General features: G+C 44.5%; 1 protein-coding gene across 8 annotated transcripts in view; it reads left to right on the top strand.

Annotated features, from left to right (window-relative positions):
- Nucleotides 1-24,073, top strand: part of LOC126293193 (uncharacterized) — a 98,647-nt gene extending 74,574 nt beyond the window's left edge. For all 8 annotated transcript variants that reach the window (XR_007552252.1, XR_007552251.1, XM_049986313.1 and 5 more), the window contains one exon: nucleotides 23,602-24,073. The gene's annotated coding sequence lies outside the window, so the exon portion shown is untranslated. The remainder of the gene's footprint in view (nucleotides 1-23,601) is intronic.
- The last annotated feature ends 879 nt before the right edge of the window (nucleotides 24,074-24,952 follow it).

Below are 24,952 nucleotides of genomic sequence, written 5' to 3' on the forward strand. Positions count from 1 at the left end.
AAAATGAAATATAATTACAAAATTGAATGAAAATAGGTTACTAACACTAATATATATTTACATTAATTCTATTTTTGTTCTTTCTGTGCAAAATGTCCTAATATTGACACAGTACAATATTTAAACATCACCAAAGTTTCCCTTTACATTTTGCATATCTGTATCGACATCCCCTAAAAGTCTACAGTATCGAATACTTCAATATGTCCCAATATGTCCTGTAATGTTAAAAGTTCCTCTATGCCTAGCGAGCCAATGTTGAAATCAGCAGATATTGCTACATTTGTTTTGAGTTTTAAGATTTTTCTTATCATCTGTTCAAATTTCTCGAAAAATAAGTTAACATCACCGTTTGGGGATCTGCACAAGCTAACGATTACAGTATTTTGGTCTATCAGTCTTATACAGGTAAAGTTGCTATTTAATTCTTAGGAGTATGAACTTACATCTATTTTAGAGAACTGTGTACATTGTCTGATAAATATTGCGGACCCTCCATTTTTTTTCTCTTGTTTCTACACATTATTGCTGCCAGATGTACTCATTAGGTATGAACACATCTACATGATATTCTGTAAGTCAGTGTTCTGAGACACACAGTACATCACATTTTTTTTTTTTTTAATTTTACAAAAATGTTCCAACTCTCCTAACATCTTGTTTCTAATGCTGCAAATGTTGCCTTGCCAGATGGTAAGTGGGCCTACTTTACACCTATTTTGTTCCCCCCTCCTCCCCCTCCTCCCCGTCCTCCCCCTCCTCGCCCTCGTCGCCCTCCTGCCCCTCGTCGCCCTCCTGCCCCTCGTCGCCCTCCTGCCCCTCGTCGCCCTCCTGCCCCTCGTCGCCCTCCTGCCCCTCGTCGCCCTCCTGCCCCTCGTCGCCCTCCTGCCCCTCGTCGCCCTCCTGCCCCTCGTCGCCCTCCTGCCCCTCGTCGCCCTCCTGCCCCTCGTCGCCCTCCTGCCCCTCGTCGCCCTCCTGCCCCTCGTCGCCCTCCTGCCCCTCGTCGCCCTCCTGCCCCTCGTCGCCCTCCTGCCCCTCGTCGCCCTCCTGCCCCTCGTCGCCCTCCTGCCCCTCGTCGCCCTCCTGCCCCTCGTCGCCCTCCTGCCCCTCGTCGCCCTCCTGCCCCTCGTCGCCCTCCTGCCCCTCGTCGCCCTCCTGCCCCTCGTCGCCCTCCTGCCCCTCGTCGCCCTCCTGCCCCTCGTCGCCCTCCTGCCCCTCGTCGCCCTCCTGCCCCTCGTCGCCCTCCTGCCCCTCGTCGCCCTCCTGCCCCTCGTCGCCCTCCTGCCCCTCGTCGCCCTCCTGCCCCTCGTCGCCCTCCTGCCCCTCGTCGCCCTCCTGCCCCTCGTCGCCCTCCTGCCCCTCGTCGCCCTCCTGCCCCTCGTCGCCCTCCTGCCCCTCGTCGCCCTCCTGCCCCTCGTCGCCCTCCTGCCCCTCGTCGCCCTCCTGCCCCTCGTCGCCCTCCTGCCCCTCGTCGCCCTCCTGCCCCTCGTCGCCCTCCTGCCCCTCGTCGCCCTCCTGCCCCTCGTCGCCCTCCTGCCCCTCGTCGCCCTCCTGCCCCTCGTCGCCCTCCTGCCCCTCGTCGCCCTCCTGCCCCTCGTCGCCCTCCTGCCCCTCGTCGCCCTCCTGCCCCTCGTCGCCCTCCTGCCCCTCGTCGCCCTCCTGCCCCTCGTCGCCCTCCTGCCCCTCGTCGCCCTCCTGCCCCTCGTCGCCCTCCTGCCCCTCGTCGCCCTCCTGCCCCTCGTCGCCCTCCTGCCCCTCGTCGCCCTCCTGCCCCTCGTCGCCCTCCTGCCCCTCGTCGCCCTCCTGCCCCTCGTCGCCCTCCTGCCCCTCGTCGCCCTCCTGCCCCTCGTCGCCCTCCTGCCCCTCGTCGCCCTCCTCTTCAGGATCTTCTCATTATTTTTGGACCAAACTCTGTAAGATTTGTTCCATTTTAGCAGTTTCCCTGCAAAGGAGCATCCATCACAAACAACTCCAACAAGGTGCAGTTTGACAGTAGGGAGAATGTGATTGAAAAAGACAATTGAATTTCTGTGGCACAGAAAATTCGTAATCAGCAGTGTCTTGGAGAAAGTGACGATGAAGTGCTTCTACATGCACACTCCTTAGGAAAGATTTGTGGATGGTAGACATAATCAATATGACTAAATTATTAGTTTCAAAGAAAGTTTTCTCTATTTTGTGTAATGCTCTTTAAGGGTAACTCAAAATTAAATTTTGATAAGAGGAAGTTAACTGTGAGTGCCACTAATTAAAAGAAGCTGCCAAGTAAAAAATTAAATTATCACATGGAACAGATAAATTCACCATTAAGAGAGGGAAAATAAATATTTGATGACTTTGTGTAACCTGCCTTGATGCTGCAGAATGGACTGACCGCACACATTGTTTGTTGGTCATATGGCGGTCACTAATATTACGCATTATGCACAGAAGTGCTGCTTGGAAACAGCGTTTACAGATTGGCTTAACAGATCTCAGAGACGCACAAGGGGCTACCACAAATTCAAACATTATAACAGGTGTTCATATATTGACAATACTTGTAGATAGATACAAGCTTTACACACCTTGAAAACTTCTTTCAAGTACAAAAACATTCGAGAGAGCGATAGTTAAGTGAGAGGTATCGAGAGAGCCCGATGTCGCCTGTGTTTATATAGAAGTAGACAACCGAAGGCAACTTTACTGTCATTTTTCCTCAGTCTCTTCCTGTTCTGGAAGCCTCTTGTGTGGAGAAATGTTTGAGAGACTTTGCTGCGCTCCTTTCTGGTATGACAGATCGCATAAAATTTGATTGTTGATGCCACTTGTGCTGCATTTGATGTATTATTTGCCAATTAAAAAATACAATTTAACATCTGTATGCACTCTGCTGCAGCTTGTGGAATGAGCTTAAGAACTGACCATCATGTGTCTCTTCAGGAAAAATCCCTAGCATTCAGTTCTACAAGGAAAAATAGTAAATGACACATCTCTTTAACTGAACTAAATGGCTTGTCAAAACATTGTCAGTTGGACAACCTATGAAATTTATGACAGTGGCAAGTGCTCAATATCAGAAACCTTGGCCAAAAAAATTAACTGAAAAATAAATATTACTGCATCTGCTAGATCTGTGAGAAACATTAAATGATAAAGGACGTAAATACAAGCATCAGAATGGCAGTAGACAATTTTTACTTTAATATTATGACATAGTGACCTCCAGATTAAAGCTTGTTAGGAATCACTAAGATCTCTCGTTCTGACATATTGGATGAATATAGTCTGAGCAGTTCGCATACTGTGAATTACACCATCCCCCCATGAACCATGGACCTTGCCGTTGGTGGGGAGGCTTGCGTGCCTCGGCGATACAGATGGCCGTACCGTAGATGCAACCACAACGGAGGGGTATCTGTTGAGAGGCCAGACAAACGTGTGGTTCCTGAAGAGGGGCAGCAGCCTTTTCAGTAGTTGCAGGGGCAACAGTCTGGATGATTGACTGATCTGGCCTTGCAACATTAACCAAAACGGCGTTGCTGTGCTGGTACTGCGAACGGCTGAAAGCAAGGGGAAACTACAGCCGTAATTTTTCCCGAGGACATGCAGCTTTACTGTATGATTAAATGATGATGGCATCCTCTTGGGTAAAATATTCCGGAGGTAAAATAGTCCCCCATTCGGATCTCCGGGCGGGGACTACCCAGGAGGATGTCGTTATCAGGAGAAAGAAAACTGGCGTTCTACGGATCGGAGCGTGGAATGTCAGATCCCTTAATCGGGCAGGTAGGTTAGAAAATTTAAAAAGGGAAATGGATAGGTTAAAGTTAGATATAGTGGGAATTAGTGAAGTTCGGTGGCAGGAGGAACAAGACTTCTGGTCAGGTGATTACAGGGTTATAAACACAAAATCAAATAGGGGTAATGCAGGAGTAGGTTTAATAATGAATAGGAAAATAGGAATGCGGGTAAGCTACTACAAACAGCATAGTGAACGCATTATTGTGGCCAAGATAGATATGAAGCCCACACCTACTACAGTAGTACAAGTTTATATGCCAACTAGCTCTGCAGATGACGAAGAAATTGAAGAAATGTACGATGAAATAAAAGAAGTTATTCAGATAGTGAAGGGAGACGAAAATTTAATAGTAATGGGTGACTGGAATTAGAGTGTAGGAAAAGGGAGGGAAGGAAACATAGTAGGTGAATATGGATTGGGGCTAAGAAATGAAAGAGGAAGCCGCCTAGTAGATTTTTGTACAGAGCACAACTTAGTCATAGGTAACACTTGGTTTAAGAATCATGAAAGAAGGTTGTATACGTGGAAGAACCCTGGAGATACTAAAAGGTATCAGATAGATTATATAATGGTAAGACAGAGATTTAGGAACCAGGTTTTAAGTTGTAAGACATTCCCAGGGGCAGATGTGGACTCTGACCACAATCTATTGGTTATGACCTGTAGATTAAAACTGAAGAAACTGCAAAAATGTGGGAAATTAAGGAGATGGGACCTGGATAAACTGAAAGAACCAGAGGTTGTACAGAGTTTCAGGGAGAGCATAAGGGAACAATTGACAGGAATAGGGGAAAGAAATACAGTAGAAGAAGAATGGGTAGCTCTGAGGGATGAAGTAGTGAAGGCAGCAGAGGATAAAGTAGGTAAAAAGACGAGGGCTGCTAGAAATCCTTGGGTAACAGAAGAAATATTGAATTTAATTGATGAAAGGAGAAAATATAAAAATGCAGTAAATGAAGCAGGCAAAAAGGAATACAAACGTCTCAAAAATGAGATCGACAGGAAGTGCAAAATGGCTAAACAGGGATGGCTAGAGGACAAATGTAAGGATGTAGAAGATTATCTCACTAGGGGTAAGATAGATACTGCCTACAGGAAAATTAAAGAGACCTTTGGAGAGAAGAGAACCACGTGTATGAATATCAAGAGCTCAGATGGCAACCCAGTTCTAAGCAAAGAAGGGAAGGCAGAAAGGTGGAAGGAGTATATAGAAGGTTTATACAAGGGTGATGTACTTGAGGACAATATAATGGAAATGGAAGAGGATGTAGATGAAGACGAAATGGGTGATACGATACTGCGTGAAGAGTTTGACAGAGCACTGAAAGACCTGAGTCGAAACAAGGCCCCCGGAGTAGACAACATTCCATTGGAACTACTGACGGCCTTGGGAGAGCCAGTCATGGCAAAACTCTACCAGCTGGTGAGCAAGATGTATGAGACAGGCGAAATACCCTCAGACTTCAAGAAGAATATAATAATTCCAATCCCAAAGAAAGCAGGTGCTGACAGATGTGAAAATTACCGATCTATCAGTTTAATAAGTCACAGCTGCAAAATACTAACGCGAATTCTTTACAGACGAATGGAAAAACTGGTAGATGCGGACCTCGGGGAGGATCAGTTTGGATTCCGTCGAAATGTTGGAACACGAGAGGCAATACTGACCTTACGACTTATCTTAGAAGAAAGATTAAGAAAAGGCAAACCTACGTTTCTAGCATTTGTAGACTTAGAGAAAGCTTTTGACAATGTTGACTGGAATACTCTCTTTCAAATTCTAAAGGTGGCAGGGGTAAAATACAGGGAGCGAAAGGCTATTTACAATTTGTACAGAAACCAGATGGCAGTCATAAGAGTCGAGGGGCAAAAATTTGGGTAGGTATTAAAATTCATGGAGACGAAGTAAAAACTTTGAGGTTTGCCGATGACATTGTAATTCTGTCAGAGACGGCAAAGGACTTGGAAGAGCAGTTGAACGGAATGGACAGTGTCTTGAAAGGAGGATATAAGATGAACATCAACAAAAGCAAAACGAGGTTAATGGAATGTAGTCCAATTAAATCGGGTGATGCTGAGGGAATTAGATTAGGAAATGAGACACTTAAAGTAGTAAAGGAGTTTTGCTATTTAGGAAGTAAAATAACTGATGATGGTCGAAGTAGAGAGGATATAAAATGTAGACTGGCAATGGCAAGGAAAGCGTTTCTGAAGAAGAGAAATTTGTTAACATCGAATCTAGATTTAAGCGTCAGGAAGTCATTTCTGAGAATATTTGTATGCAGTGTAGCCATGTATGGAAGTGTAACATGGACGATAAATAGTTTGGACAAGAAGAGAATAGAAGCTTTCGAAATGTGGTGCTACAGAAGAATACTGAAGATAAGGTGGATAGATCACGTAACTAATGAGGAGGTATTGAATAGGATTGGGGAGAAGAGAAGTTTGTGGCACAACTTGACTAGAAGAAGGGATCGGTTGGTAGGACATGTTTTGGGGCATCAAGGGATCACAAATTTAGCATTGGAGGGCAGTGTGGAGGGTAAAAATCGTAGAGGGAGACCAAGAGATGAATACACTAAGCAGATTCAGAAGGATGTGGGTTGCGGTAAGTACTGGGAGATGAAGAAGCTTGCACAGGATAGAGTAGCATGGAGAGCTGCATCAAACCAGTCTCAGGACTGAAGACCACAACAACAATATGTATGTACATGCCTTATTGTGTTAAACCTGTAATGTAAGGTTATGCCATTTGATGAGTAATTTATGACATAAATTTAATTTTGTAAGTTCAGCTAGTAATTACATGAAGTATGAAAATCAAATTTTTTTTTGCCCCTGGGAGTCATTAGAGAGGCAGCCTGAAACTGGAACAGAGAAGGCAGTTCTAGCCATTTACTAATGCGGACATCAACAGCCCTTTAAGTTTGTTTGCAGATGACGCTATGTGTAACACCTATTAAAGTCATCAGATCTTAAAAGCAAATTGCAAAATGCTTTAGACATCTACCTGGTACAAAACATTGCAATAAAGAATAAAAAGTGTGAGGTCCTCCATATGAATATAAAAAATATTCTGTTCAATTTCAGATACACTACATGATCTAAAGTATCTGGACAGCCCCTAAAACATACAGTTTTCTTATTAGGTGCATTTTGCTGCCACATGCTGCAAGGTACTCCATACCAGCAACCTCAGTAGTCATTAGACATCGTGAGAGAGCAGAATGGGGCACTCTGCAGAACTCACGGACTTCAAAAGTGGTCAGGTGATTGGATGTCACTTGTGTCACACGTCTGTACTCGAGATTTCCACACTCCTAAACATCCCTAGGTCCACTGTTTCTGATGTGATAGTGAAGTGGAAACGTGAAGGGACGTGTTCAGCACAAAAGCGTACAGACCGACCTGGTCTGTTGACTGACAGAGGATGCCGACAGTTGAAGAGGCTTGTAATGTGTAATAGGCAGACATCTATCCAGACCATCATACAGGAATTCCCAACTGCAGCAGGATCCACTGCAAGTACTATGTCAATTAGGTGGGCGGCTAAAAAACCTTCGATTCCGTGGTTGAGCAGCTGCTCATAAGCCACACATCATGCCAGTAAATGCTAAACGATGCCTCGCTCAGTGTAAGGATTGTAAACATTGGACGATTGAACAGTGGAAAAAATGTGTGTAGTAACGAATCGTGGTACCAATGTGTCAATCTGTGGCAGGTGTGCACATGGCGAATGCCCGGAGAACGTCATCTGCCAGCGTGTGTAGTGCCAACAGTAAAATTCGGAGGTGGTGGTGTTGCGGTGTGGTGGTGTTTTTCATGGAGGGGGCTTACACCCCTTGTTGTTCTGCATGGCTTTATCACATCACAGGCCTACATAGGTGTTTTAAGCACCTTCTTGCTTCCCACTGTTGAAGAGCAATTCATCGATGGTGTTTGCGTCTTTCAACACAATGATAATGCATGGCCTCTGGCAGAGTTGTTACACGACAATAACATCCCTGTAATGGACTGGCCTGCACAGAGCCATGGCCTGAATCCTAAAGAACACCTTTGGGATGTTTTGGAACGCCGATTTCGTGCCAGGCCCCACCGACTGACACCGGTACTTTTCTTCAATGCAGCACTCCATGTAAAATGGGCTGCCATTCCCCATGAAACCTTCCAGCACCTGATTGGTCGTATGCTTGCGAGAGTGGAAGCTGTCATCATGGCTAAGGGCGTACCAGCACCATATTGAATTGCAGCATTACTGATGGAGGGCGCCACGAACTTGTCATTCTCAGCTAGGTGTCCACATACTTTTGATCACATGTGCAAATGGTAAATCACACAAATTTAAAGGTTGTTGATTCAACGAAATACCTAGCGATGACAACTCTGACCTATCCGATAGGAAATTTTGTGGAGAATGCGTTTTATTGGCCGACACTTAGAAGATGCAGCAAATACACTAAAGAGGCTAGCGACGTAATGCTTGTCTGTTCCCCTTCTGGAGTATTGTTGTGTGGTACGGGTTTCTTAACAGATAGGATCGATAGAAGCCGACGAAAAAGTTCAAAGGAGGGCAGCTTGTTTTGTGTTATTGTGAAATACAGCATGTATATGCTAATTGCACCCAAACTTGGATGCTTTTAATGCTGAGTGATGAGCTACTTGAAATCACTGGACGAGTTACTTGAAATCACTGGAATTTGTGGTTTGAATTGCAGCACGTCTCTTTGTGGCTCGGTTAATATTTTATGTCCTATCTTGTTTATAAACATTTTTGTGACAGTGTGTCAGTGGATAGACTATGAATTATGTGTCCATCTTTACTTTGTTGTGCACCTTGCTGCAAGCTACATAAACAAGGAACAGTTCTACAAGTGTAAGATTTTAGCCGAGATAAACGCTGTACAATAAACAGCGAAAATGGAAAAGAAGTGGGTCTTATGGCCACCACAATCTGATGATGAGCACTTCAGGCACACTCACATCCTGAATAACAGCAGCTTGCAACCATTACGCTGAGCTTAAAAAAGTCATCGGATGCCTCATAATATCAACTTGACGTGGCACAGAATCGACAAGCTGTCTGTCTTCTTCTGCAGAAATGTTGAGAGATGCTGCCTCTGTAGCAGTCCATAATGGCAAAAGTGTTACTGGTCCAGGATTTTGTGCACAAACAGACCTCTCAGTTATGTCCCATAAATGTTTGGTGTGGTTCGTATTGGCAATCTGGGTGACAAGATCTTTCACTCTGACAGTCCAGAAAATTCTTCAAACCAATCGTGATGAATTGTGGCCTCAGGACATAGTACATTGTCATCCATAAAAATTCCATCTTTATTTGGGAACACAAAGTCTGGCAGCAAATGGTCTCCAAGTAACTGATCATAACCATTTCCAGTCAGTGCTCGGTTCAGTCGGACCAGAAGACCCACTCCATTCCACGTAAACACTGTCCACACCATTATGGAGCCACCATCTGCTTGCACACAGTACCCGGTAGACAACTTTGGTCCATAGCTTTGTTGGGTCTACACTACAGTCTAACACCTACCAACAGCTACTACTGACAGAAATCGGGACACGTCACTCTAGGTCACAATTTTCCCGCTAGGGTCCAATCGATAGGGTCGCAAGCCCAGGAGAGGCACTGCAGATAATGTGAAACCCAGAAGAGGCACTGCAGATAATGTCGTGCCGTTGCCAAAGGCACTCATGTCAGCCACTTTGTGACAGCCCATTAATGCCAATTTTTGCCGCACTGTCCTACCAGATATGGTCGTTATATGTCTGACATTGATTTCTGCGATAATTTCATGGAGTGGTGCTTGTCTGTTAGCACTGACAACTCTACGCAAATGCCACTTCTGTCTGTCATTAAGAGGAGCGTGTCAACCACTGAATTGTCTTTGGTGAGAGGCAACACTTGAAATTGGGTATTCTCGTCACTGTGGATCTCGGAATATTGAATTCCTTAACAATTTCCTAAATAGAGTATCGCACGCATCTAGCTCCAAGTACCATTCGGCATTCAAATTATGTTAATTCCCATCGTGTGACCATAATCGTGTTACAAACCTTTTTACACATCAGTTACCTGAGTACAAACAACAGTGCTGCTGATGCTGTGTCCTCTTACATGGTGTGTATGCGATACAGTTACAATGAGGAAACAAGTGGTGCCACATGAACAAGAAACCGGTGATTGCGGTGGGTGGATTTTGTGATATCATATCATATCAGAGACAGAGACAGAGACACTGGAAATTGTTTTACCATGAAACACCAAATACTTACCAAACTTTGTGGAGATGTTAATCACGTAACGGGTCTTACATGGTTCAGTTTCATTCCGTTTACAGTTGATGCTCATAATCACAGTGCAAGGTGACTTGTATCCATTGTGGTGTTAAAGTTCGTGAGGAATTTCTCGCAGTGCCGGAAATGTATGCTGTGTCAGCTCATGAAGACTGCTCACAGGAGGCTGGTATGAAAGCATGTGTCCCATCACATCAGAGTCCACCCCTGGTAGCTGAGTGGTCAGCATGATTGGGTCAGAGAATTTTTCCGCTCAGGGACTGGGTGTTGTGTTGTACTCATCATCATTCATCCCGATTGACACGCGAGTCGCCGAAGTGGCGTCAACTCGAAAGACTTTCACCAGACGAACTGTCTACCTGACGGGAGGCCCTAGCCACATGGCATTTCCACTTATCACAGCAGAGACATGTTCTGTTGGTGACAAATCAGGGGTCTGGTTTGAACACTCAGGAATCCTTACATTCCTCAAAGTAGCTGTGGTGTGAAGTGTGGTGAGCCATCTATGTCGGAATATGCCATTTTGTTCAGTGAGCAGGCTGAGTATGGCACAGGTTTTAACATTTTTGCTACACACTGAGGAGACAAAAAAGTCACGGGACAGATTTCTGCACACTGACAGATGGCAGTACAGTCGTGTACTCCTCTTCTTTTCCTTCAGCATTCGTCCTGCGTGCCTGTGGGGTCCGCTACATGGGTCTGTTGTCTCAATTTTCCTCTATCACAGGCTGCATCTGGGTGGATGTTCAAGCATTTACGGTCTTTATAAATTGTATCAGCCCAACGTTGCTTAGGTCGTCCTTTGGGTCTACTGCCAACGACTTCAAGTGCGGAAACCGCCTTGGCAATAGTCATCACCGACCTGTAAAACATGCCCAAACCATCGAAGACGATGACTCATGCATCTTGTCTTGGATCGATGCAACACCCAACTCTTTTCTAATGCTTTCATTAGAAACATGATCTAACTTAGTGAGCCTGTTGTCTGCCTTAGCATCTTTGTTTCCATTACTCTTAGGTGGCGTTCTGACTCAACTGTAGTTGGCCAGCACTCACAACTGTACAGGGCGACTGGTCGGATGACAGTGCGTTAGTTTTTTGTATCTTAAATTATCTTTCATCCTGCGGTCGCAAGTGACTCCGGCTGTTGTTCGCCACTTCATCCAGCCTACCTGAGTTCTGGTGTTGACCTCTTCAGTGAGTCGGCCGTCAATGGTGATTGTGGAACTAAGGTACTTAAACTTACATGAGTCAGATCTTCACCATTAATTGTGGTGGATCTCATTTCATGTCTGTCTGATGCCATGTAGTCAGTTTTCTTCAAGTTAAGGTGCAAACCGTGTTGTGCCAACCGGTCACTCCATTCTTGAATTAGGCTCTGCAGATCAAGTTTGTGTCCTGCTGCCAGCATCACGTTGTCAGCATAAAGTAGGGTCCATGGTAATGGCTGATGCAGATCAGTTGTCACGGGTGTACATTACGAGAATGAACAGTAGTGGTGATAATGCAGAAGCTGACTGCGATGGGGAAGTCCTTGGATAGTCCTGAGGTTGTACGGACATAACTTCTGGGTTGTGCATGAAGTAACTCCACCCAGTTAATAAGCTTCTCCGGCATATCATTCTGTTGAAGTGCTATCAAGATGAGACTGTGGCACCCGATCGAAGGCCTTTTCGAGATCCAGGAATGCTAGATGCAGTGGCTTGGCTTTCTCATGTTGTTTCTAGACTAAGAGTCTTGCTGCATGAATCAATCAGTTGCGCCACAGTTCTACACAAATCTGACTTGGTTTCTGGAAATCTGTGTGATCTCTTGGATCCTCTGGTCCAGAACATGCTCAAAGATTTTCATGACATGGCAGAGAAGTCGAATTGGACGGTAGTTGGTGCACTCAGCAGGATTTCCCTTCTTAAAGATACACGGTGATGCTCTGCTGTCAGTCAGTTGGTGTTTGTCACTCATCAGTGATCTTGTTGAAGAGTTCCGTAAACCATTCGGCTGCCTTCCAATGATGGAAGCACCATAACTCTGCTGGAAGGTCATTTGAGCCGGTGGCTTTCCCAGGCTTCATTTTCTTCAAAGCAATCTTGACCTTTCGACCCTGATTTCTCCTACTGGCCCTTCAGCAGCATGGCTGGTGGGTATCGCTGGCTGGGGGAACTCTTCTGTTGAAGTCCTGCTCTCTTTCACTTGTGTCAAGTTTTGCATATAGATCAGCATAACGTGAGGATTTGGTTGCTTCTATAGCCTGTTTTGCATCTCTTCGGGCTGTTCTGTATGCATTCCATCGCTCCGGTGTTTTATCAGCAAGAAACCCACGATACAATCGTTTCTTTGTGTGTACCGCATCTTCGACTGTGTCATTCCAAAGGCATCCATCTCTATTGATCCTCTGTCATCCTGGTTGTGATGTCTCAAGAGTTGCATGTGCAGCTTCGTGAGCAGACATTTTCACTTTCTCCCAGCTTTCTTCAACTGTGGTAATTGGTGGCAGAGTAGTTTGGGCTATGATGTCGACTTCCTTATCCTCGAATTTGCACCATTTGATTCTCGCAGGTCCTATGCGATCTATGTGCTTGTTCGTGGGCAACTTGATTCGTAGCTTACATACAGATCAATGGACGGAGTTGTCGCAACTATTTCGTAGGGGATGACCTTTGCTTCAAGAACATCTTTGAGATCACAGCTTCTCACGAGGATGTAGTCTGTGAGGCATTAGTGCGATTGTAATACGTGATTAGATTTGAGTCACACTTTCTGAACCACGTGTTCACAATTGCCAGGTTATGAGCTTAAGAGAAATCGAGGATACGCTGACCGTCGTCATTCTTTTCTCCGAATCCGTGCCCACCGTGAGCAGTATGTTCTTCCTTTCTGCAGCCTATGTGCCCAATCAGGTCGCCAGCGATGATGATGTAATCTTCTGGGGACACTTCAGCAGTCTTTGCATCAAGCATCCTCCAAAAGAATCCTTGATGGAAGTTGCTTAGCCAGTTTGTGGAGCATAGGCACTGAAAAAGTGGATGTACACAATCTTCATCAGGTGATCATCATATCTTTGCACTTCAGAGATATTACCATCAAACTTGGATGGCACTATAATGCCAACTCCACTAGTTCTGTGTGTGCCCTCGTACATCAGCCTGTAACCTCATCCAATGTCATATGATTTGTTTCCACTCCACCATGTTTCTTGCACTGCACAGATGTCTATGCGTCGAGTTTCAAGGGCTTTATATACGAGGGCTATCCACAAAGAACATTACGTTTTCATTTGTGTCCTAGCGCGGCCATCTTGGTGTCATGGCATTCTGCCACTCAGTCGGCATCCTGCCGTGCTAGTGAGAGGTTCGTGCTGTACTCCGTTGAGTTACTGTGACAGTTTGAAATGTCAGCGTTAATTGAAAATGCCGCGAAGTGTGAAGTGCGTGCTGTAATAAGGTTTCTGACTGCAAGAAACTGTACACCAATGGAAAACTATCGGCAGCTTTGTGAAGTGTATGGGGACAACATAATCACTGAAGGTGGAGTGCGTCAGTGGGTCATAAAATTTAAAAATGGCCAAACTAACGTCACGACGAAGAGCGAAGTGGAAGACCCAGCACAGTGACTGCCGAACTTGTCGAAAAAGTCGATGCCGCGGTCCGTGAAAACCGTAATTTCACAATAACGGAACTCGCTACGAGTTTTCCACAAATTTCACCAAGTTTGTTGCACGAAATCATTACCAAAAAGCTTGGTTACCACAAGTTTTGTGCAAGATGGATACCAAAAATCTTGACAGAGATTCACAAAAATCAGCGAATGGCTGCAGCGTTAACGTTTTTGGACGCTTGCGAGAAAGATGGCGACTCATTACTCGATCGCATCGTTACTGGTGACGAAACATGGGTTAAGCATGTGAACTGCGAGACAAAATTGCAATCATTGCAGTGGGGGCACATAAATTCCCCCCAAAAACCCAAGAAATGCATGCAGACAATGTCGGCAAGGAAGGTGATGGCGACTGTCTTTTGAGACAGAAAAAGTGTGATTTTTGTGGATTTCCTGGAAAGACGCACTACAATAAACTCTCAAAGCTATTGCCAAACTCTGCACAAGCTCAGAAGAGCAATACGAAACAAGCGCAGGGGAAAGTTGGGCTCAAAGATCTTGCCGATTCACGACAAGGCCCGGGCCCACACAGCAAATACCACTCGTGAAGTTCTTGTTTCCTCATCAGCCGTACAGTCCCGGCGTGGCACCGAGCGACTTCCACTTATTCCCATCAATGAAGAAGGGTCTGGCTATGCAGCGTTTTGATGACGACGCAAAGCTTCAAGAATAAGTAACCACGCGGTTGAAGGCTCAGGCGGCCGAATTTTACGACGAAGGAATTTCCAAGCTAGTCCATCGCTACGATAAGTGCCTTAATTTAAATGGCAACTATGTAGAAAAGTAGTATTTAAGTGTGGCTTTCATCTGTATATAATAAAAAAATTCCAATACTTTATTTATTTTTAATTCCAAAACGTAATGTACTTTGTGGATAGCCCTCATAGTTCGTTGTACCCTCCAGTCACAGTGCTGCTGTTGAGTGCTGCTAGACGGGATGTGAGGGCTAGCTTGTTTAGACGTCGCCGCTTGTGCGACGGTAACCCTTGCATATTTCTCACGCTGATTGGGCCGTGCTGATGTGCGTCTCCTTCGGGCATAGCCTAGCGTTTGTACCAGATCCAGAGGACAACATTTCCATAAACATGTGACTGTCAGCTCCTCACATAGCCTGTCACCTAGCATGTTAGAGCTACTGCTAGCAGGAGGCAAGGCCGCTCCTGGGAGAACAGAGGCCTGATGCAGCCGCTGCTAACATGGAATGCAGGCGCTGGGTCACGTACAAACGGTATAAAAGAACAGTGCATTGGCGCTCAGCTGCCACTTGTACTCAGGTAACTCACATGAAAAAGGCTTCCACCGTGATTATGGCCAGATGAAGGAAATTAAGACTTTGAATGCAGACTGCTAGTTCTACATCTACATCTACATTTATACTCCGCAAGCCACCCAACAGTGTGTGGCGGAGGACACTTTACGTGCCACTGTCATTACCTCCCTTTCCTGTTCCAGTCGCGTATGGTTCGCGGGAAGAACGACTGTCTGAAAGCCTCCGTGCGCGCTTGAATCTCTCTAATTTTACATTCGTGATCTCATCGGGAGGTATAAGTAGGCGGAAGCAATATATTCGATACCTCATCCAGAATCGCACCCTCTCGAAACCTCGCGAGCAAGCTACACCGCGATGCGGAGCGCCTCTCTTGTAGAGTCTGCCACTTGAGTTTGCTAAGCACCTCTGTAACGCTACCACAGTTACCAAATAACCCTGTGACGAAACGCGCCGCTCTTCTTTGGATCTTCTCTATCTCCTCCGCCAAACCGATCTGGTACGGATCCCACACTGATGAGCAATACTAAAGTATAGGTCGAACGAGTGTTTTGTAAGCCACCTCCTTTGTTGATGGACTACATTTTCTAAGGACTCTCCCAATGAATCTCAGCCTGGTACTCACCTTATCAACAATTAATTTTATGTGATCATTCCACTTCAAATCGTTCCGCACGCATACTCTGATATTTTACAGAAGTGGCTGCTACCAGTGTTTGTTTCGCTATCATGTAATCATTCAATAAAGGATCCTTCTTTCTATGTATTCGCAATACATTACATTTGTCTCTGTTAAGGGTGAGTTGCCACTCGCTGCACCAAGTGCATATCCGCTGCAGATCTTCCTGCATTTCGCTAAAATTTTCTAATGCTGCAACTTCTCTGTATACTACAGCATGGAACTTCCGCACGGAACTTCCGACACTTTCTACTAGGTCATTTATATATATTGTGAAAAGCAATTGTCCCATAACACTCCCCTGTGGCATGCCAGAGGTTACTTTAACGTCTGTAGACGTCTCTCCATTGATAACAACATGCTGTGTTCTGTTTGCTAAAAACTCTTCAATCCAGCCACATAGCTGGTCTGATATTCCATAGGCTCTTACTTTATCAGGCGACAGTGTGTAACTGTATCGAACACCTTCCGGAAGTCAAGGAAAATAGCATCTACCTGGGAGCCAGACACGTGGGACATTCAGTTTCAGAAATCATTAGGGAATTGAATTCAGTATTCTGAAATCCCCAGCGTCAAGAGTATGCTGAGAATACCAGTTTCGGGCATTACTTCTCACCACGCACAACCAGTGGCCGACGCCTTTCACTTTAGATCGAGAGGTGTGGCATTTGCGTAGAGTTAGGAGTGCTGAGTTGAGCAGCACTGCACGAAATAGCCACAGAAATCAATGCGGGACGTTTGACGGGTAGTGTCGTGAAATTTGGTGTTACTGGGCTACGGCAACAGGTAGCTGATGTTTGTGCCCTTGCTAACAGTACGACATCGCCTGGAGCACCTCTCCCAGGCTCGTGACTATCGGCTGGACTCTAGGTGACAGGAAAACTGAGGCCTAGTGAGAAGAGTCCAGATTTCGGTCGGTAAGAGCTGATGGTAGGGTTCGAGTGGTGCACAGACGTCACGAAGCTGTGGACCCAAGTCGTCAACAAGTCATCTACATCTACATCTACATCTACATCTACATACATACTCCGCAATCCACCATACGGTGCGTGGCAGAGGGTACCTCGTACCACAACTAGCATCTTCTCTCCCTGTTCCACTCCCAAACATAACAAGGGAAAAATGACTGCCTATATGCCTCTGTACGAGCCCTAATCTCTCTTATCTTATCTCTGTGGTCTTTCCGCGAAATGTAAGTTGGCGGCAGTAAAATTGTACTGCAGTCAGCCTCAAATGTTGGTTCTCTAAATTTCCTCACTAGCAATTCACGAAAAGAACGCCTCCTTTCCTCTAGAGACCCCCATCTGAGTTCCTGTAGCAATTCCATAACACTCGCGTGATGATCAAACCTACCAGTAACAAATCTAGCAGTCCGCCTCTGAATTGCTTCTATGCCCTCCCTCAATCCGACCTGATAGGGATCCCAAATGCTCGAGCAGTACTCAAGAATAGGTCGTATTAGTGTTTTATAAGCTGTCTCCTTCACAGGTGAACCACATCTTCTCAAAATTCTACCAACGAACTGAAGACGACTATCTGCCTCTCCCCACAACTGCCATTACATGCTTGTCCCACTTCATATCGCTCTGCAGTGTTACGCCCAAATATTTAATCGATGTGACTGTGTTGAGCGCTACTCTACTAATGGAGTATTCGAACATTACAGGATTCTTTTTCCTATTCATCTGTTTTAATTTACGTTTATCTATATTTAGAGTTAGCTGCCATTCTTTACACCAATCACAAATCCTGTCCAAGTCATCTTGTATCCTCCTACAGTCACTCAACGATGACACCTTCCCGTACACCACAGCATCATCAGCAGACAGCCGGACATTGCTATCCACCCGATCTAAAAGATCATTGATGTAGATAGAAAAAAACAGCGGACCTACCACGCTTCCCTGGGGCACTCCAAATGATACCCTCACCTCCGATGAACACTCACCATCGAGGACAATGTACTGGGTTCTATTACTTAAGAAGTCTTCGAGCCACTCTCATCTTTGGGAACCAATCCCATATGCTCGTACCTTAGTTAGGAGTCTGTAGTGGGGCACCGAGTCAAACGCTTTCTGGAAGTCAAGGAATGTGGCATCCGTCTGATACCCTTCATCCATGGTTCGCAAGATATGTGAAAAAAGGGCGAGTTGCGTTTCGCAGGATCGAAGCTATCTAAAGCCGTGCTGATGCGTGGACAGCAACTTCTCTGTCTCAAGGAAATTCATTATATTCGAACTGAGAATATGCTCGAGAATCCTGCTACAAATCGATGTTAAGGATATTGGTCTGTAATTTTGATTATCCATCCTTCTACCCTTCTTATATACAGGCATCACCTGTGCTTTTTTCCAGTCGCTTGGGACTTTACGTTGGGCAAGAGATTCGCGATAAATGTAAGCTAAGTAAGAAGCCAATGCAGTAGAGTACTCTCTGTAAAACCGAATTGGAATCCCATCAGTCACTGTGCAAGCTGGCAGTGGTTTCATAATGGAATGTGTTTATACTGAATGGACTGTGTCCACTGGTCCAACTACACCGATCATTGACTAGAAATGGTTGTATTCAGCTGCTCGAAGATCCTTTGCTTCCATTTGTCGCCTTCACGTTCCCAAATGATGTAACTTTACCGGGCCACAATTGTTCGTGATCGATTTGAAGAATACTCTGGACAGTTTTAGGCAATGACTTGGCCACCTGCTTTGCCCAAGATGAATTCAATCGAACATTTATGTGACATAATCGAGAGAGAAGTTCGAGCGCAAAATCCTGCACCGGGAACACTTCCGAAATTACGGACGGCTGTAGAGGCGACGTAGCTAGAAATTTTTGCAGGGGATTTCCGACGACTTTCAGGAGACTGAATTCGAACTTACCGCACTGTGCCGAGCAGAAGGGGGTTTGGCACGATGTTAGGAAGCATTGCGTGGCTTTTGCCACCTCAGTGTATGCTACCAAGCACTCAGCTTCCTGGGAACTTTTGCCAGGTCATCTACGGAAACGTTGACATCGATGTGACTGCCGCAGACAAATGTGACCTGTTCCTGAACACCACAGAATGCCACTCACTGTCCCAGTTGCCTCGGGCTCCATTTCGTACAAGTCTCTATTGCCTGTGGTACAGTGTCAGCAGGAAACAACAGAGGTCTCAACCCATCTTGCGCTAGTGTTTTCCTGGCGCTTTGTGCTCAGACTGTCTGTAACCTCTGCCAGGAATTCGATTGTCAGCTTCTGTCTGCTTACGAGAGGCGGTCAAACGATCCTGTCGTGCTGGCGTGTAGCAGTCCTGAGAGTACGTGCACCTACACACTCTCCCTCCCACATTGCTGTCTCGAGCCCACCACATCACAGTTTCTTCAGCAGTCACTGCACTAAAGCGAGCTGTGCGACATTGCTCGGTACAATTCGTCTCGTGATCCTCGTGCCAGATTTGAATATTTGACAACAAAACGTGTGCTTTCGGACTCTGTGCTGTATTGTTGTTTAGGCAGTGCTTTCAAAAAAGCTTCATTAGTCACCAAAAGTGGCGACAGTTCATCAGTTGAGTGATAAGTACTTGCCAGCAGTACGAGATAAATACATCCATTGTGTTCTGGCCAACTCTTCCGAGATTTATGTTCACAGGAAACCGTTATGAACTCCATAATCAGACGTCACAGTTACACAGAAACGAAAAAGTGACTTCAAATTTCAGGTCAAAGTCCAGTGCACGAGTATACTCGGGATTCTATTATTGTTGATTGCCGTCATTTTGTAACTCAATATTTTGAGCTTGGGAAGCTGCTTTTATATGTCTATATGTAATGTCAATCATTATAGGATGTTTTCAATTATTAAAAAAGCAGACGTGCCAACTCTCCCGATTTAAGCGGGAGACTCCCGAGTTTTCCTTCTTCCTCCGAATCTCCCGACAGTGAAGTCCGATCTCCCGATTTTCAGAGCAGTTTCAATACTTTCCTGACTATTTGAAAATCCTGCGCCGTCGATATATTGGTGGATGACATGGTATGGCTGCTACTTGTCTATGTTAACTTGGTAGATTGGTGCGGTGGCTGTCGGGAACGGCAGTAGGTGTTGCTCGCGCTTTGTATCTACAAGGAAATGAGGAACTTACCGTTGGGAGCGTTCGGAGACAAATGAATATATTTCAACTATGCCAATTTCCTCCGCTTCTGGTAGCACCAGCGCAATCGTAAGGTTACCGTGTAGTCGATAGTTGTTCCAAGCGAACTGATTAGCATTGTTGTCTAAAAGGCAGTGTTGCCAAGTTAGGGGAGTTCCCTCTAAATTTAGGGGGAATTAAGCTGCCTAGGGGGAAGCTAGAGAGAGAAATGTTTAAAAAGTCTTTACTGATACACTAAAAACAGTCTGCAGTGAGATACCTAGGACTGCTACCAGAACAACAGAGATGAGTAATTTTTTTTTCGTTTTCCTCCTCTTGTTGGTGAGAAATTAAAAGGAGACAGTAGCAGAGATATACATGCTCTAGTGAGTGCCTAGTTAGTATCGAAAGAAGCACGAAGGGAAAAAAAATAGTAAAACAAATGCTGATTATAACCACAAGGGTAAACAGACTGTTATGTCACAGTGAAAGGAGGTGTGCGATTATTACATCTTCTGCTTACACTGGTCACCTGGTGTTTATCCAACACATCAAACTTTTCATTTAACCATTTATGTAATATTATGCAGAGCACATCAGCTACCGTATTTACTCGAATCTAAGCCGCACCTGAAAAAATTTCCCGAATCTAAGCTGCACCCGAAATTTGAGACTCGAAATTCAAGGTGAGAGAAAAGTTTTAGACCGCCCCTCTAAACCGAAACAAAGTTGGTCCCTTGTAACGTGAAATACAATTGACGTCGAATGGGTGAAGATACAGCTACAGTAGTTTGGTTCGAGTCGTAAGCTTAACAGTTAATCTTTACCAAGTAGCCATTGCTATGTGTCAGGCGCTCCGTCCCTATTTATACGGGTACCCTCCCTTTTTGGCGTGCTGCGTCTGGTTTGAATCGATTGTTTGTTTGTTTTTCTTTGAGCTCATAAGTGCATTTCCCTGTGTTATAGGTGTTTACGTCACTCTAAGCTGAAAATTCAATACTGTATTGTCATGCATTGTTTATCGCATTCTGATAATGAGTGTTTACGGCCTGTCGCCGCTCGCGGCATGGCTTTTGTGCGCGTTACTGCCACTTACAATGAAGAAAAAAAAAGAGGAATTGTCTCATTAGCGAAACAATGGCAAGAGACTGCTATTTGTTGTTACTTACACTGCTGCTTTCTTTGATAATGATCAACAAGAACCAAATAATAAACTGCATATGATAGAAGGTGCTCTGAACGAGAGTTTAGCGAAAAATTTTCTCAGTTTGAAAATCTTTGCAGACGCCTCTTTCGTACATTACATTCTGCACGTACAGGGTGTTTCAAAAATGACTGGTATATTTGAAACGGCAATACAAACTAAACGAGCAGCGATAGAAATACACCGTTTGTTGCAATATGCTTGGGACAACAGTACATTTTCAGGCAGACTAACTTTCGAAATTCCTGTAGTTACAATTGTCAACAACAGATGGCGCTTCGGTCTGGGAAACTCTATAGTACGATATTTTCCACATACCCACCATGCGTAGCAATAATATGGCGTAGTCTCTGAATGAAATTACCCGAAACCTTTGACAACGTGTCTGGCGGAATGGCTTCACATGCAGATGAGATGTACTGCTTCAGCTGTTCAATTGTTTCTGGATTCTGGCGGTACAGCTGGTCTTTCAAGTGTCCCCACAGAAAGAAGTCACAGGGGTTCATGTCTGGCGAATAGGGAGGCCAATCCACGCCACCTCCTGTATGTTTCGGATAGCCCAAAGCAATCACACGATCATCGAAATATTCATTCAGGAAATTAAAGACGTCGGCCGTGCGATGTGGCCGGGCACCATCTTGCATAAACCACGAGGTGTTCACAGTGTCGTCTAAGGCAGTTTGTACTGCCACAAATTCACGAAGAATGTCCAGATAGCGTCATGCAGTAATCGTTTCGGCTCTGAAAAATGGGCCAATGATTCCTTCGGAAGAAATGGCGGCCCAGACCAGTGCTTTTTGAGGATGCAGGGACGATGGGACTGCAACATGGGGCTTTTCGGTTCCCCATATGCGCCAGTTCTGTTTATTGACGAAGCTGTCCAGGTAAAAATAAGCTTTGTCAGTAAACCAAATGCTGCCCACATGCATATCGCCGTCATCAATCCTGTGCACTATATCGTTAGCGAATGTCTCTCGTGCAGCAATGGTAGCGGCGCTGAGTGGTTGCCGCGTTTGAATTTTGTATGGATAGAGGTGTAAACTCTGGCGCACGAGACGATACGTGGACGTTGGCGTCATTTGGACCGCAGCTGCAACACGGCGAACGGAAACCTGAGGCCGCTGTTGGATCACCTGCTGCACTAGCTGCACGTTGCCCTCTGTGGTTGCCGTACGTGGTCGCCCTATCTTTCCAGCACGTTCATCCGTCACGTTCCCAGTCCGTTGAAATTTTTCAAACAGATCCTTTATTGTATCGCTTTTCGGTCCTTTGGTTACATTAAACCTCCGTTGAAAACTTCGTCTTGTTGCAACAACACTGTGTTCTAGGCGGTGGAATTCCAACACCAGAAAAATCCTCTGTTCTAAGAAGTAAACCATGTTGTCCACAGCACACTTGCACGTTGTGAACAGCACACGCTTACAGCAGAAAGACGACGTACAGAATGGCGCACCCACAGACTGCGTTGTCTTCTGTATCTTTCACATCACTTGCAGCGCCATCTGTTGTTGAAAATTGCAACTACTGTAATTTCGAAAGTTTGTCCGCCTGAAAATGTACTGTTGTCCCAAGCATATTGCAACAAACGGTGTATTTCTATCGCTGCTCGTTTAGTTTTTATTGCCGTTTCAAATATACCGGTCATTTTTGAAACATCCTGTAAATTAGTCATCTTAGATTTAAAATCTAGTCAGTTGCCATGCTTCATTTCGGACTGTATCACTATTCAGCATAAGAATAACACGAATGTAAACATGAGATGATATGTATATTCTTCCGAATTTGCTGTTATCTCACTCTAGTTTCGTAGTTTATTAGGCAGACAGGATTTAAATGAGATAGCAACAAACACGAAAGAATACATGGCAAAATGTTTATATTCGTATTATTCTTATGGTGAAGAGAATACTGCATGTGATTCACAATTCATAAAATTTCCTATTAGCAACCATCTCTTCCTACAGGTAGGAAAAAATTCAGAATGTAGAGTTGGCCATATTGACAAAAACCCCAAAGAGTCTTGCCAGTCAGATTTTCATAGTACATTGAAATGCTGCTACATTCGAAGATCAACAATATTGAATTTGTATTTACTTCACTTGATAATTTATGAAAATGCAGTGGTTGAAACTCGGGGCGCAGAAAAAAAAGCACGTCTTCCACTTTTTTTTAAATTTATTTACTGACGCAGAGGTTTTGGCGCCAGTATTTATCTTTGTGCCTGCAAAGCAAGCCTGTGTAGGGCTACATATATTCGACGGCAGAAGTTAGTTGTGGCGGCACCTACCAACATTTTTCAGAACTTCCACTTACTTTGCAGTCGATTCTTAGCCGCAGGCGGTAATTTGGATTACAAAAACTGGAAAAAATTGTGGCTTAGATTCGAGTAAATATGGTATTTGTGTTTATTCAACGTAAATTTTAGCGTTAAAGAGAATTTATTTCTACCAAAGTCCAAATACCTGATACATAGCCTTGGTATCCCAACACATCAGTGAGTATTTAATCAATGTACCTGATGTGTGATATTTTAAGCAGAGTGTAACTTGTTGCAGAAATCCAAGTGTCATTGTAATACACATTTTTTCTTTATCCCCAGGGAGCTACGTGTGACATATGGCAGGCCAGATAGAAATGTTGTTAATCAGTTGCAACAGAAAATGCCTCATCTCAAGGTCTACAATACTTACCGATATACAGAGGACAATCTCGCAATAAACGACATTGAGATGGATGACGGTGCAGCTATTGATGAGTATTGTGCTGGTGATGATTATTATTTTGGTGATGATTGTTATTATGGTGATAATTATAGTGATGCTTATGATGATGATGACTATGATGATGAGGATGAAAGTGACTGAGGATGGTTGTTACTATGATGATGACTGCAAAATGAGGAGTGAAAATATGATTTTTGTTCACAACTTGCAGATAGTAACATTGGGGCTACTGCATGAACGGATTATCTGAAAATTAAATGAGAGACAGAATACGCATTTATTGCAGTATTGTGTAAGAAGTGCCAAGAAAGTATTGCCAAAAATAAAAAAGAATCACAGTTTTTTGCACTCAAACTTTTATTCCTTATAGTGTTCATAATGAACAACAACCTGAATTTCTTTTCCCCTATTTTTTGTGTTGTAGAATACACTGTCCCATTGGTGGTCTTTCTTACTTTAATCCTCTCCAGTAAGTTTTACAGCTGGGCAATTAATGCTAAAGAATCTGTCAAATGAGAGTTTTGTAAGCCAGTTTCTTCAGGAATGAAGTACATGAACTTCATACTCTTCCATTGAGTGTCAGCCTGGCCTTTGCCTTAGTGACAATTAGTTTTGTGTGGTCATTCTGCTTTACGTCTCTCTGGTTGGCTAAACCTAGATGGGGGGGCAGCGCCAGAGACGTGTGTGCATGTGTTGGTTACATTCCAGCGTCTCTTCTTGTCACATCTGAGATCTGGTCATTGTTAGGGCTGCAGCTGGCATTTGTTATTGATAATTCTGGATTAAAACAGTTGAGTAGATTGTCGGAATATTCCTTGCTTGTTGATAAAATTTTGCACGGTTCAGTAATCATATTGCCATTCATATCCTTCATCACCTTAGATTTGTAATTAAAATCTCTCCCAATTTTGTTGAGTGTACCATATGTGTTCCAAATGTTTTATTTTGATGATATTCATGAATAGATTTGTCGTTTGTTTTATGTATTGTCTGTTTTTCTTAAAATTTATTTCATTAGCTTGCTTTTGTGCCTGCTGATAAGTAACCTCTAATGCACGATTCCTCTTTGTTCGTAACCGTTTCCTGTGTAATTTCATAACCGAGTCGTCAGCTTCCTCACATTCTTCATCAAACCATTTCATCCTGCCTTCTTTTGCTCTCTTTCTTGGTTATTACTTACAGGTGTGAGAATGACATTTTTTATTCTATTCCTGCACTCATTACTAG

This window comes from Schistocerca gregaria, chromosome 10, assembly GCF_023897955.1.
Source record: "Schistocerca gregaria isolate iqSchGreg1 chromosome 10, iqSchGreg1.2, whole genome shotgun sequence".
Taxonomy (NCBI): Eukaryota; Metazoa; Arthropoda; class Insecta; order Orthoptera; family Acrididae; genus Schistocerca; species Schistocerca gregaria.